The sequence below is a fragment of the Cardiocondyla obscurior genome, linkage group LG12, assembly GCF_019399895.1.
Source record: "Cardiocondyla obscurior isolate alpha-2009 linkage group LG12, Cobs3.1, whole genome shotgun sequence".
In the NCBI taxonomy this organism is placed as follows: Eukaryota; Metazoa; Arthropoda; class Insecta; order Hymenoptera; family Formicidae; genus Cardiocondyla; species Cardiocondyla obscurior.
Genome location: NC_091875.1, coordinates 341,960 through 355,438, shown reverse-complemented (window position 1 = coordinate 355,438; position 13,479 = coordinate 341,960). Strand labels below are relative to the sequence as shown.

The 13,479-nt window shown below is 44.0% G+C and overlaps 1 long non-coding RNA gene across 1 annotated transcript in view; it reads right to left on the bottom strand.

Moving 5' to 3' along the window:
* LOC139107015 (uncharacterized) overlaps positions 1 to 13,479 on the bottom strand; it is a 135,025-nt gene that overhangs the window by 30,737 nt on the left and 90,809 nt on the right. The window contains exon 7 of the long non-coding RNA XR_011546457.1: positions 67 to 191. This is a non-coding gene — a long non-coding RNA (uncharacterized lncRNA). The remainder of the gene's footprint in view (positions 1 to 66; positions 192 to 13,479) is intronic.

The following is a 13,479-nucleotide window of genomic DNA, read 5'->3' as shown; positions in this document are numbered from 1 at the left end:
ATTAAAATAAAGATAAGTTTCTTTTTTTTTTCACAAAAATTTTATTTTAAAAAAATTTATGCTGACCTAAAAGTTGCTCCGCCGGTGCTTGATGCCTTTCCTAGGCCCTCCTCCTCCTCTCAGTACTGGCCACTCCAACAGGGATGTCAGTCTGGTGCTCTTTTGACGAAAGTCTTCCTTTAGATTTTCATCTGAAACAAAAAAGTTATAATTTATTAGCAAAAATGACGAAAATTAAATAGGAAAATTAATATTTTAGATTTTAATTCAACTATTTAGCTATATCATTATTCTTTATCGATACAACTTAAGCATATCTCAAGTGTCATTGTCTCACTACATATTTAATTATTTTAATGCGTTTAAGTATCGTTATATTAACGTTGCGCCGCGACGTTTGCATGATTTTCTGACGTGGAAAACGTACCTATTTTTTTGCACGCAGAGTGCTTGTACAAAATATGAATAATGCCGAAAGGATGTTTTGAATGTCTACAACATACCAAAAACCTGGCAAAAGGAAAGCACGCACGCACGCACGGGCGAACACACGTGCGCGTTATAGGAGTGCACCGCGATTGTGCGTAGAGAGGCGCAGTTCTGCGCTCGTAAGTTGACCTCGGGCAACTTTCACCGCTGCACCAGAACGCCGGTCGCGGAATACGTCGTTACCCCGCGGTTCGCTATATGTGCACGCTCGTTGAGCGTAATTTATGCACGTTGCGTGCGATCATGGTCTCGCTGAGACCTGTGCTTCGCATGGTCAGGTACACGACGAGAAGAGGTTGGGTCCAGGGTCGGATAAGGCGATGCCATAAATTAAAGAAAAAGAGAAACTGTAAAATTTTGCCCGCACAATTTGTTAATCTGATTTGGTATTAAAAAAAAAAGGAGGGAAAAATCTTGTAAACCATTTATCAGGTCGATAAATATCAGACTCTATAAATATATTAAAATTTGAAAAGATAAGAAAACATTTATACTTTTTTGTGTTTTCTTTTTTTTTTTATTTTTTACAAAAGCTATTATTAATTTTATTTTTATTTAAAAAAATAGAACTTATAAGAAAATCTGCAGTAAAAGAGATTCGAATGATATTTTTAAATGTAAACTGTATATACGATAACTAACTTTTCTTAATAAGATTTTCGTAGATAACAAGCTTATCGAAACTGTCAAATATGATTAATCGAGTAAATGCGGAGTAAAAATAGCTACGGATAAAATTAGCCCACTATGGATTAGATGCGATTCAGTGTAATTAACAGATAAAATGTAAGGATCAATAAAAACCGCAGAAAGATTTGTGCAAGAGGGAGAGCACTTGCCGTGAGTAATACTGCTTGTACCAAAGCAATGTCCTGTATACAACTCGAACATAATCTCGATATTGTTAGCAGCAAGGCTTTTAGCTTAAACTACAATGGCAGGCATCATTAGCGCAATGTACGTCTTATCACGGTATAATATTACCAATAATTATTTAATTAAATAAATATTCGACTAAAAGGATATTTATGATAATTGATAAAAAAAAAGTATTATTCTCCCAGATAATGTATATCATTGAAACATATATGCGAATAAATGATTGAATCGAGAGACGAGCCTAAGAAAATATATCTGAGCCATTTCGGCATTTTACCATGATTCGCCTGCATTTCTATCGCGAGTACCATCGCTCGCGGAGTTTGGATTTATCATACATCGACAAATTCAGTATGCGCGAAATAAATCCTCGCTTCGCGCTTTCTGGCAATTCCTCCTTCACGTTTCGCGAAATATCTCTCACCTACCGCTATTTCTATTTCTCTCTTTCGTTCTCACTTTTAGAACTATCGGGGATCCAGCGGCTCTTCTCCAGCTCTGTCAGAAACATCGAGCTCGCGTGATTCGTGATCGAGCAGTCGCGACAAGGATCATGATTCTCGTGACGCGGAAGTCGATGCTGGCCGAAAAGAAGCCGCGGAGTTCGTGCCGGCTCGTTCTTCTGCTTCTTTCACTTATTCAGCGTCCTTCTTTTCCTCGCTCGATCGCCTAACGAGTCCTCTTTTTCTCTTCCCCTGCAATTTCATATAACAAATCCCTCCCCCTCGTTGAACGTTTGCGACCGACCGACGCGTTAAATACGACTAAACTTTAAAAAAGAATTATTTCTATCTTTTTCCTCGCTTCTAATTTATATTCATAAAATCCTTACATATTATAAGTTTCTACTTTAAAAAAGAAAATTTCCATTCCGCGTCTCGCGACCGTTAGCATAATTTCTTTAGCTTTCAAATCGCCCCCTGCTTTCTCTCCTCTTCTCGTTTCGTATATTCCATATTGCATTACTTTCTTTTTTTATTTTTATTTTTTTTTATTATTTTATTTTTACTTCTTTTTTTATCTAATGCGTCGTACAAAAAAAGATTTTCTCTGTCGTTTCCATCGGAATGTAATGTAATATCCAATATTACTCCACTGTTTCTCTTCTACTCTCCGTTACCAAGTATTGACGTATCTGTACGTACGTGCATCCGCGTACAGTCACGCGCCTGTACTGCGGAATCATGAATAGGCCTCCGCGGTAGCATTGTAACGCATGCTTGCACGTACATACACACGGAGGAGGCGGACCCGGCTCGTCAACGACGAGCCAGGACGTCGTGTAGTGGGTCACTAGTGAAAGTGCTTAGGCGGTGAGATGATTGCAGTTGCACCACGCGCGTCGCGGGGCAGTTTAGCGAGGCTGGCTTCGCTTCCTGGTGCGAGATGCCGCCGGTGATGCGGCGTCGCACGGCGCGGCACAATTTTCTCCGGCCTAACGTAATGACAGCTTCTAAATGCCCGGGATATTGCCGCCGAATAGTCGCCTTTAGATACCACCGAGCGGTCACGACATACGTATTCATTACAGTCGTTTCTCTCGCCGCAATAGACCGCCTGGAGAATAATTACGCGAGTAGGAAGTGGTTTTCGCGCTACTGAACTCTCCTCGGCTAGCGCTCCCTTCGAGTTCGTTACTTTATCTCTTTCGACGGAGGAAAAAAAAAAAAAAAAAAGAATCCAAGCACGCGATCTGTAGTTTGGAATTACGACCTTTACCAAAGATCACCTCGCCGGGTAATACGAAAAACGGCTTCGCGAATATGCGCGTAATAAATGGGTACAGCTTCTCCGTGGATGCTCGATACACGTATTGACGATTCAATCAATAGGTATGCGACGAATGTTCCAAAATCAAGAACCGACATAATTACGCCGCGCGAAATCTATTCGTAACCGGGGAGGAACATCACGAGCGAGTGTGGAGATTTCACCGACGCGGCGTTACCTCGTTCCGGGGGCCCGGCTTCATAATTCATCCTCATCTAAGGCTTCTTAATCCTTCGCTCCCACAGGGAACTAGCTCGAAAATAGTTTCACGTTGCGCGGACGCCGAAGACTCGGCGCATCGCACGGAGATCCCCCTTTTACCGCTCTGATGGCTCTCCTCAATTTGTACGAAAGGGGTGAGAATAGAGGGCCGTTAAATTTTCCACGAGGGTCCGCGCGTGAAAAAAAACTCCAAAAGTTGCCAAATGTTTCCCCGACACAATGTCGTATCGTTCCTCCAGCCTTCCGTCACCTTTATTCTAAGTTACGCTTTTTTTTTTTTAATTAAAATATATGAGAAACAGCTGTATAAAGATGTAAGAAGAATTATATTAAAAAATTGATTTCTTTCTTTTATATAAATATTTCTGACTAATTTAGCATGTCTCTTTGTTACGTAGGGATTTATATGAAAGAGTGGGCGACTTTTTTCGTTTCATAAATATTATACATTCAGCCCGGCAGTGTTATGATACGTGGCAATATCGATAATGGATTTTCAAAACGTAGTTATCTAAGAATCGGGAAAAGCTGTGCCGGGCAAACATTGTACGGGAATGGAAATTGTGATCGTAATGCGAACGCAATCTATTTATCTTGTACACGTTAATTAATGCACCGTTATGCTTTTACGTTATCAACGCAATAATACAAAATATTACACCCTCGCGTTTCTCGACGAACGAACATAAATCATTCTATTTGCAAAAAAAAAAAAAATTATTTTTAATAAAACCACGGCGAAAATTGAAGCAAAAAAAGGTTACGCAAATGTTTCTTTTATAATGTATCCCGCTGGGATGGTGATTTAAGTTTTAAAATAGAATGACATTAATATATGTTAACCGAGCGGAGAGATTATTTGTTTTCTGATAGGATTAAGCGCCATTTTTGACAAAACTGTCACCGCAGCGGTAAGAAGAAAAGAGACGTGCACGAAAGCGAGGCGAGATTAGGTCGTGTCGAGACGGGGAACGACAAATAAACAGACCACCTCGTTTCACCATGTCAGTGGGTTAATGGCGACGATAAATGAGAACGAAGTCAATGGGTCCGCCCTAGAGAGAAATGTCGCCTGTGTATGACCGCTTGAAATATGTCTTTCCGATTTCATTCGCGTACTATTTTGTCGCAAGATGCATCGATGCACCTAATCTGTGTCACATTGCATTTTAATCCGCCGATGTTCGATATTACACTTGATCCCGAGCGCGATGTTTATCTCTCTTTTGCACCACCATCCATCCTTTTCATATTCGCATATTTCTACTAGCACAAACATCAGCGAGCGGGGCCAGAGCAAAAATGGAATTTTTTGTTAATATTTCTTCGTTTGAAATGTCTTACGTAGAATGCATTACATCGTTTACGCCACGGAAAAAGTATCGCCTTCGTATGCGACCTTTTTAAGAGGATTTGCACGACATATCTCATTTCAATAATAGATTTAACGAACAGATTGATCTCTCTTGGAAAAAAGAAAAAAAAAGTAACCTCTTTTAAATTATTAAATTAAAATTTCTGAAGCATTTGAGTTATCGAATCTATATTTTAAAAAGTGAAATAAAATTTGTATCAAGAAAGAAAATTTTAAATTGAATGGAATATTTAATATTGTTTAACTTTTTGACTTTGAAATCCGAGTACGCTCAATGTTACATTCCAAAAAAAAAAAAAAAAAAAATGGTGTAAAAGCGATCGTCATCGAGCGGGAAGGGTAAAAAAATACCAGAGGCGCTTCACGGTAATACGCTTTTACAAGCGCGCGGGCATACAGGGCATAAAATGATATGACACGTACAGAGTGCGAGCGCACCTTTGGTGTGTCGGTAATCGTACATCACCCCTTTGCTCTTCCTCCGACGGCCACCGCCGCCGTCGCTCGTAATGTCTGATCAATGTTGCACGAGCAACTAGTCTGCTACGTGTTCGTTGTATTCTTTTGACCGAGGATCAAGACGTCCGAGCGCGCCCCGGAATCTCTTTGAGACGCCATCGATGAATAATACCGAAGAAAGACTATTGTTTCGTAGGATCGCTGATTTTGACGTTTGACACGGCGACAAAACGCCGCTCGATCTTCCTTTATCGCACGTCCTTATTTTATTTTCGGTTATAAATTTCTCATTGTTCTCTACATAAATTAGAAATTAAATTAAGAGACTTTTTTTCGCTAAGAAGAGCTCTAGGTTGTTGTCGAGATGCCGCGATGGTTTGCATTATTTATTTTAAATAAATATAAAATATTCAGGCAATGGAGAGTACGGGTTTCAATTACGGGATAGGATGTATGGTGCGAGATGTGTTTTTCATCAGTTCATTGAATTTTGCGTATTATATCCGAATAGCATGCTCAAGACGCCGGCTCGTTGCACATAATTTATATCTGTCGGACTTTCAAATGCACCTCGCATGCATACAAACGGCTACGTTGACGAGAAGCGAGACTCAACGCGAAGAGTCTCGAAAGTGCAAAGCAAGATATGCATCCTTGCTTGCGAATGCACACAGCAACGGAACGTGAGGTCTTGTATACATCCCTAAGATTGGTGGGTTACCAATCTTAGGAGAGCAGGATGACACGTTAACTGCTCGATTAAATTACATCGGTAAATTATAGTTGGCAAACCGTGAGTTTATATAATTCCACTAATTAAGAGCCGTAAATGTCACCGCTATACCGCAACTCTGATTGGTTTTTTTTTATTTTTCGTGTAAATTATTTCGTGAAGAAATATCAGAAATCAAGATTTAACAGCCAACTGAATAATACATCGCAATTAATTACAGTTTTCTCGACGTAATCTAGCATTGTTATACGCGAGATCCTTACTAGCCCATATCAAAAAATAAATAGAGCGCCCTTTGCCGCGTTCAACGAAAAAAAAATATATAAAAAAACGCGAGAAGCGACGTGTCGTGCATGCGTGCGCGAATGTCTGGACACGGAAGTAGGACGTGTGGAATTAGCGCATCGATTTCAAAAGGCCCTTATTATAGACTTGTACGTTCTCGAAATAAGTTTCGCGGAGAAAGAGAGGCGGTAAAGGAAGGCGGAAGAAAAGACTTCTCGTGGTCGGGCTCCGTATTTTGACGTTAAAAGGAAATCGCTCGGGAAGTAAGAAGCCCACCGCTGCAGCCGACGGTGCATCGTAAACCGAAACTGAGGGACAGGTCGAGAAAGAGTGACAACCGGCAAGAGAGAATACGAGAAAAAGAGTAAGGAGAAGAGAATGTGAGAGACAGAGAGAAAGAGAGAGAGAAAAAAAAGGAGGAGAAAGAAGAGAGTGCGCACCAGGGCGCTCCTCGGCAACTCTTCCCCTCCATCTCTTGCTGGATGTTTGTTCATTTTTTTCCACTCCGCGCCTGTGCCCTCCGCCCTGCCTCCCTCTCGACCGCGAAGCGCCCCGCCATCTCCTCCCTGCTCCCGCCAACCCTCCCGCCCTTCCGCTCCTTCCTTGAGCCGGAGTAAGGACGGGCATTGACCTCCACGCGGTGTATGGAGCGCTGCACCGAAATACATCGTTGTTGCTCGCACATGCGTCTCTCTTCTCCTCCCTACCTCTTTCTCTCTCGCTCTCTTTTTCTCTCCGGCTGCCTCTCCTGCGTTCTACGTACGTCCTCATCTCGTTCTCGCCGCGTGGAAAAATCACGCGAAGGGCGTAAACGCGCCGAAAAGAAGTCTCGTAATAACGCGGCCAATATGTGTCCTTCCCTAGGCCCCGCCGAAAAAAGATTCAAGTGCCACGATGACTTTTTTTTTTTTCTTTCGTTCTTTTTCCCTTCCCTTTAAGGTCATCCGATGAAGTCACGCGCACGTCACGGCCCCGTTCTTCCCGTCGGCCGTGATTTATCGAGACTCGGTAAATGCCCGGCTCGTCCGCCAAAGGGCTACGGGTGTCCGTGTTATTGCGCTTCCTCCGTAACTTTTTTTTTTGTGTGTTCTTTCTTCACCAAGTCTGAATATACTACTTTAATTTCAACGCAGGAGAGGGAGATGCAAGAAAACGCGGTAGACTTGTATCGTGTAATCTGTTTTATCTCGCGTTCGGGCGGAGCACCGAAAATCTTGGGTAATGACGACGGCGATGAGATGCGCGGGACCGGTACGACTGACTCGTGAGTTGATCAGGAAGCGAAAATTACGCCCGAATCATTTACGCGTATATTGCGAAGCCGCTGGATGATGATTCGCGATAATTACAAGAACGCTGATGCCGATATTCCGTGATACAATGTTTTTAATCGGACACGGTTACTGAACTCGATATGCACATTAAAGCCCTTGTTCGAGGATATGATCGAACGACGTGATTCGCAGACATCTTGCCAATCATAATAAACATATGCGAATTACACTTAATTTAAATTACGGTGGAAACTATGACGTTCAGCGTAAGAACTTTATTCGCTTAATTCAACGTGACGAAGATGAAGAAGAAATAAAATTTGCGTTACACGGTCCAAGAAAACTCGAGGGATATTATAAAAGTCAAAGTATCGATGCAATTTTTACTTAAATTTTAAATTATTTTCTCACCGATTAGTTCGTGTTCGAGACCTAAGGTACAAAAAACGAATGTCAGAAACTCGTGTATTACAAAGAAATAAAATGTCAATCGCGTAACCGTGTCTAATTAACACAGAACCAATCAGCAGCGTCGACAAACTCTTATTTTTACCGAGCTCTATTCTGATTCCGCCTTTTTTTTTGCGCGCGAGAAGCTAGTTACTTCACCGCGAGAAATAATACTGGAAATCGGCGACCTACGCCAACAAAATCGCGCGCGAGGTGCAACAACACGACGACGACAACGACGACGAACGACGGCGATGAGGAGGACAATGACAAATTCTCAGGACAAGAGCGAGAAGGCCGAAAGAGAAGAACACTCGTTAAGCCGCACGTATCGGGCCGCGCGTATCGCGAAATAAAAAATTCAAATGTCCCGTCGATGTCCAGAGAGGCCCGTCGAAATTGCGCCGCGAGACCGGCACCGCGCGGGGGACCGCAAGAGGAAGAGGCGTGGAGGAGGGAAGGGAGAGCGCGACACAATCGCTGCATTATGGGCGCCGCGGCTGCCAAAAGGCTGGCCGGGTTCAACGACCTCCCGATGCACTCCGAAACTCCTTTCCTTCCGCTCCTTCGCCCTCCCTCCCTTCACGCGGCCGCCGATCGATAAAGCCTGACCGTGAAAACGCGACGAATGTGCACGCGGCGACGTCCAGTCGATTTTCAGGGCCCCCCTCTCTGGTTCCAACCTCACTATCTCTCTTTCGCCTCCCCGTTCACCGCTCGGTCCTGCGTTGCTTCAACCACGCCGGTGGTGATCCTCGTCCTGCGCGTACGTCCACTATGAACTCTCTTCTTCTCTTTCTCTCTTTCTCTTTCTCTCTCTGCCTCCTCTCACGTTGCACAGCTCGCACATACACCCCTCTCCGGATACATGAGAGAGAAAGAGAGAGATTCGTGCATCCCCGCCAAGGCTCGTGAAGCTTCGAGGGCTTCTTCCCTCCTTGTTCCCTCTTGCCCCTGAAGACGTAGTACAACGTCGCGTCATCGCTCGACGTCGGTCGCGGGGCACGCCGAAATCTCATCATGTTGCAGACGGACAGGCACCTCTCGTCGTTTCGACAAAGGGAACTCGCCGGCGCACCGAGATTATAAGGTCACGCTGGTGATTTCGGAAGAGAAGAGGGTACGGACCGGTCAAATGTAAGCCGAAAATGTGGTAGATCAGCGGCGAGAAAGAATGAAAGAGAGAAAAAGAGAGAGAGAAAGAGAGAGAGAGAGAAAGAGAGAGAGAGAGAGAGGAGGGAGGGGGCCAGGGGAGGGCAGGTCGAGGACCTGAATGATTATGAGATGGGCGGGTAGCACGTTCTGATAGCGGTCTTGATGAACCGAACATGCGCTGCACCGTTGACGTTGATAGGCACGTCAATAGCATCCGCGAATAAGCAATCGCAAAATATTGTCAAGTGGTTTCTCCTATCTCGATCAAAATGCTCGCGTGCGTTTTAGATAAAAAAAAATAGGACTAATGTTTCTTCACACTTTGTCTTCGTAAATCAGAGAATTCAAGCCGGTACTCAATAATTACTTCGTAATTACTACGTGAATATACCTATGCATTTAACGCGGTGAAATGACGTTAAAAGTCTCGGAAAGAAGAAACAAATGCGACAGATTTGTAAACCTAATTATTGCTCCGTTCCCTTTTTTTTTTTCTTTCTTTCTTTAAATATACATCGTTATACATATCAGGGTGATAAAATCCGATAAACTGAATGAAGTTAGGTGACTTCTGCAGCCCCGTGGGCAATTTGTATGACCCTGACATGACTCCCGTGAAATTAATATTGAGCAATTCAACGTGGGCACGTTCGCAGAAACAATTTCAAAATTAGTAATAAATTGTTTAATCAGTCGGGTGCGGGAGAGAGACAGAAAAAGACGGAGGAATTTACATCAACGTGAAATTACATCGTGCTAAAAGGATAATTAAATCGCGCGGCCGGAGTGCGCTGGTCGAATTACGTGCCCGATGATTTTGCAAAGAACGTTTGATTATTTTCGGAGTAACGCGAGGATGTTATGTAAAGTAAATGTTTTCAGATGCAGTGGTACCGAGCGCGATGCCTCCGACGGCGCTTTATTGATCTTGATAATGCGTACAGAATGACTCAAGATACACGCACGTGCGTTTTCGTCCGCCGATAAAGAGCGAGCGGATAAAAATACTTGGCTTGCAGGGAAAAAGTGCGAGGATGCTTTTGCACGCGACAGGTGGTGCGTTGCAGCGTGGAAGTATGAATGAACTGTAAGATCAGCTTTTTGGCAATCGTGCACGCTCGAGCTAAAACGTGGTAAATTAAAGGCTTTGTTATCGCGATCGCGTAATCAGATTAAAAACATACGACAATGAATCAAATTGATTTAAATTAATCTACTTTCGGAATATATAAATCGGGAGGTTGTACTTGAGTAACGTTATCGTTGTCTCGCGTCGATTTTGTTGCAAAAAACTCAGCCTACTTTTTCATAATAATATACTTTCATTATCGCAAAATGTAATATCGTATTTCTCATAATTGTAATTTCATTACGTGGACATATTTCCTTGTAAAAAGTGGCAATGCTTATATCTTTTTTATTATTTAATTTTTAATGCGCTTCTGTCTCGAATAACTAAGATGTATGGAATATTTTCTTCCCTCCGGAGGCAAAATCAGATTACCGCACTCTCTCTCCCCCACCTTCGCCTTTATTCTCTCGCGTTCTTTTTCTCTCGTTAGATCCGCACAATACGAATCAACGCCAAACGATCGCTCGGTTGTGCAGATTGCTCTTGATGTACGGTGCTTGCCGCTTTAAGCCTCTTCGAGAACAACACGCGACGAGAGAGAAGGGAAAAGAAAAAGAAAAAAAAAAGAAAAAAAAAGTAGCTTTCCACGGAGGTACAGAGGCTCACTCGAGCTTATGCCTCCATTTTCTCCGACACCCGCTGACAAACGGAAATAAGAGCCGCCACCGTCGTCGTTACCGGTGCACGTCGTCCGTTTAAACTCTTTCATTTTATTCGCGCTTGTTTCGCGGTCCTCGAAATACGTATACGCTTTTCGCATACGCGGTGACCCTCGCCGTTACACCTGAAACCCTCCCTTCGCCCCTCGCTCCCTTTCCTCCCGTTAGTTGGTCCAAGGTGCACGCCGAGAACCATCTTGCATGCCGCTTCGGCATCGGATCGAAGAGGCACGGGCGGGACGTGAAGTCACGTGCATCTTGCACAACATACAGACACGTGGTAGCATATATATGGCGCCGTAGTATTCCGACCCGGCGATGCACCGCACTCTGCATCTTATCCAGAATTCGTTAGGAGTATTGCCTAGTCCGCCTGTCTGCTTCTTACGCTGGTCTACGCGGTATATAGTTCAGGATAGGTTTACTATCCTAGCGCGGCGCAGACGAGAGACGGGAGATCGGATGGAGGAAAGAGAGCGGGAGAGGACGAAGGAGAGTACAGCGAGAGAGCAAGAGAGAGAGAGAGAGAGAGAGAGAGAGAGAGAGAGAGAGAGAGAAGAGAGAGAGATAGAAAGAGATTCAGCTCCATCTGTCGGAGGTGCATAGTTGTATTGGTTCTCCGTGCAAGTGTTCGCGTTTGCGTGTGTGTGCTCGCAGCGTAGACAGGTCGTTGACCTTACGGCGCGCAGCACTCTGCGCTACACGTATTCCAAACTACACAAAACACACGAAGCTGAACGCTTTACAGGCCGTTTCGAATTTAATCTGACGAGTCCCCCGTGCCCTATGGGAGGGGGCGAGGGGGGAAGGTACAGCGGGATTGTATACGCGATCGGTGAAGAAACTAGCAACGAGTTAGAGTTTTGCGAGAGAAAGAGAAAGAGAGAAAAAGAGAAAGAGAAAAAAAGAAAGAGAAAGAAAGCAAAGGGTAAGGGGAAAAAAGAAAAAGAAAGACAAAAAAAAAGGGGGATTTAAGATGTAATGGTGCGAGGGACCACTGACGACGGGGGGGCGTGAATGAGCGAGACGGAGAAAGCGGAACGATCGATCGGTTACAAAGCGAGCGTAAGATAGCGGGATTGGCTCTCAAGAGGAAGCAACGATCCTCCTTGGCTGCTTCCGGCGCGACCTCGTAGTACTGATCGCTTCTTTTGTCTATGCGCGGGGTTGCGTAATTCTTCCCTTCAGCACGTAGGTATATATCTCGACCTGATGCTACACGCCCGTTCCGCATTCGCGAGATCCCGACAGTCGAGTTTCGATCACCGCTCCGATATAATTATAGCGCACTCGAGTCGATTTAAAAGATATAGGTAAAAAAAAAGGTAATTCAAGCGCGCCCATAACGTGCGAGATCCTAACACGGAAAGACTCTAACACGCGGCAAATCAAGGGTAATTAATCACGGCTGCAAAACGTCGTGACGCAACGCGATGTAAATCGAAATTCCGTCGGTGCCATTAGGTGCGAAATGCAGTTGATTGTGGCCGCGATTTCTTACGCGATTCCCGGCGAACGCGAGTAAGTACGTACGCGGAAACCGTTGTATAATACTGCGATCGCGAGCACTTTCTTCCTACAGTTTCGCGACGGGTCATCAACAGCGCAAGACAACTGACGTTTACTTTCTACAATTAAGCCGTAAACCACATACGCGCGCGCATACGATGGGCACCGTTTCTAATCTCGCATCTCATTTTTCATGCGGTCTATACGAGCTCGTTTATTGTCGCCGACATAAATGTTTCGCGCATATGAAACGATAACGCAGCATTTTTTTTTCTACTTCTATTTATTTATTTATTTCAAACGAGCAGCCGGACTGCAGTTTAGCATAAAATGTTTTTAAATCCTCGCTATAAAAGCTAAATAAATTTCGAAACGACGCTACGAGTGGCGATGCGAGGGTGGAAGGGGGATAAATCTCCTTTACGATAACATACATCTGAGCGGGTGAAAATATAGAGCCGCCGCCGCCCGCACGCTTCTCGGTCTCGTTAACCCGCGGAAACAGGAAATTTCGACGAAGCCGCGGTTTTATCGCGCTCGAAGTTAATAATAGACCGTTGTCGCCGATATACAGTCGTAAGTTTCACGCAAGAAGGAGCGGCGACGAGGGGTGGCCGGGGCAGCTGTCTCACCGCTGACATCGGTGCGGCGTGATAACATGTTGCGTGTATATAACACGCACGGGCGAACACGTGTGTGAAAACAGATGCACGCATAATCATGCGTACTCATAGACATTTATCGTATCGCGGACGAGCGAGAGCCGCGAACGCAAATGGGATCTTTACACCTTTCGTGCGTCGAATAATATAATTTTTATCAATCACCTGCTCAGAGTAAAATAGACTAACGCATTTGAATTAATATGTAAATAAAAGAAAATATATATATATCGATATTGTGGTTCGGTAAGATAATTTTAATTATTTAACTAACGTAATTTGTCGTAAAAATAGCGGAGAAGTTTCAGCAGGAACGTTTGATCATGCGTGTGTTGTATTTAACACCTTTATAAAATATAACGCATATGTATTGCGTTACTTCACTCGAATGCCGTGTAATGTTGTTAAAGTCTCGTTTGCAGTTGA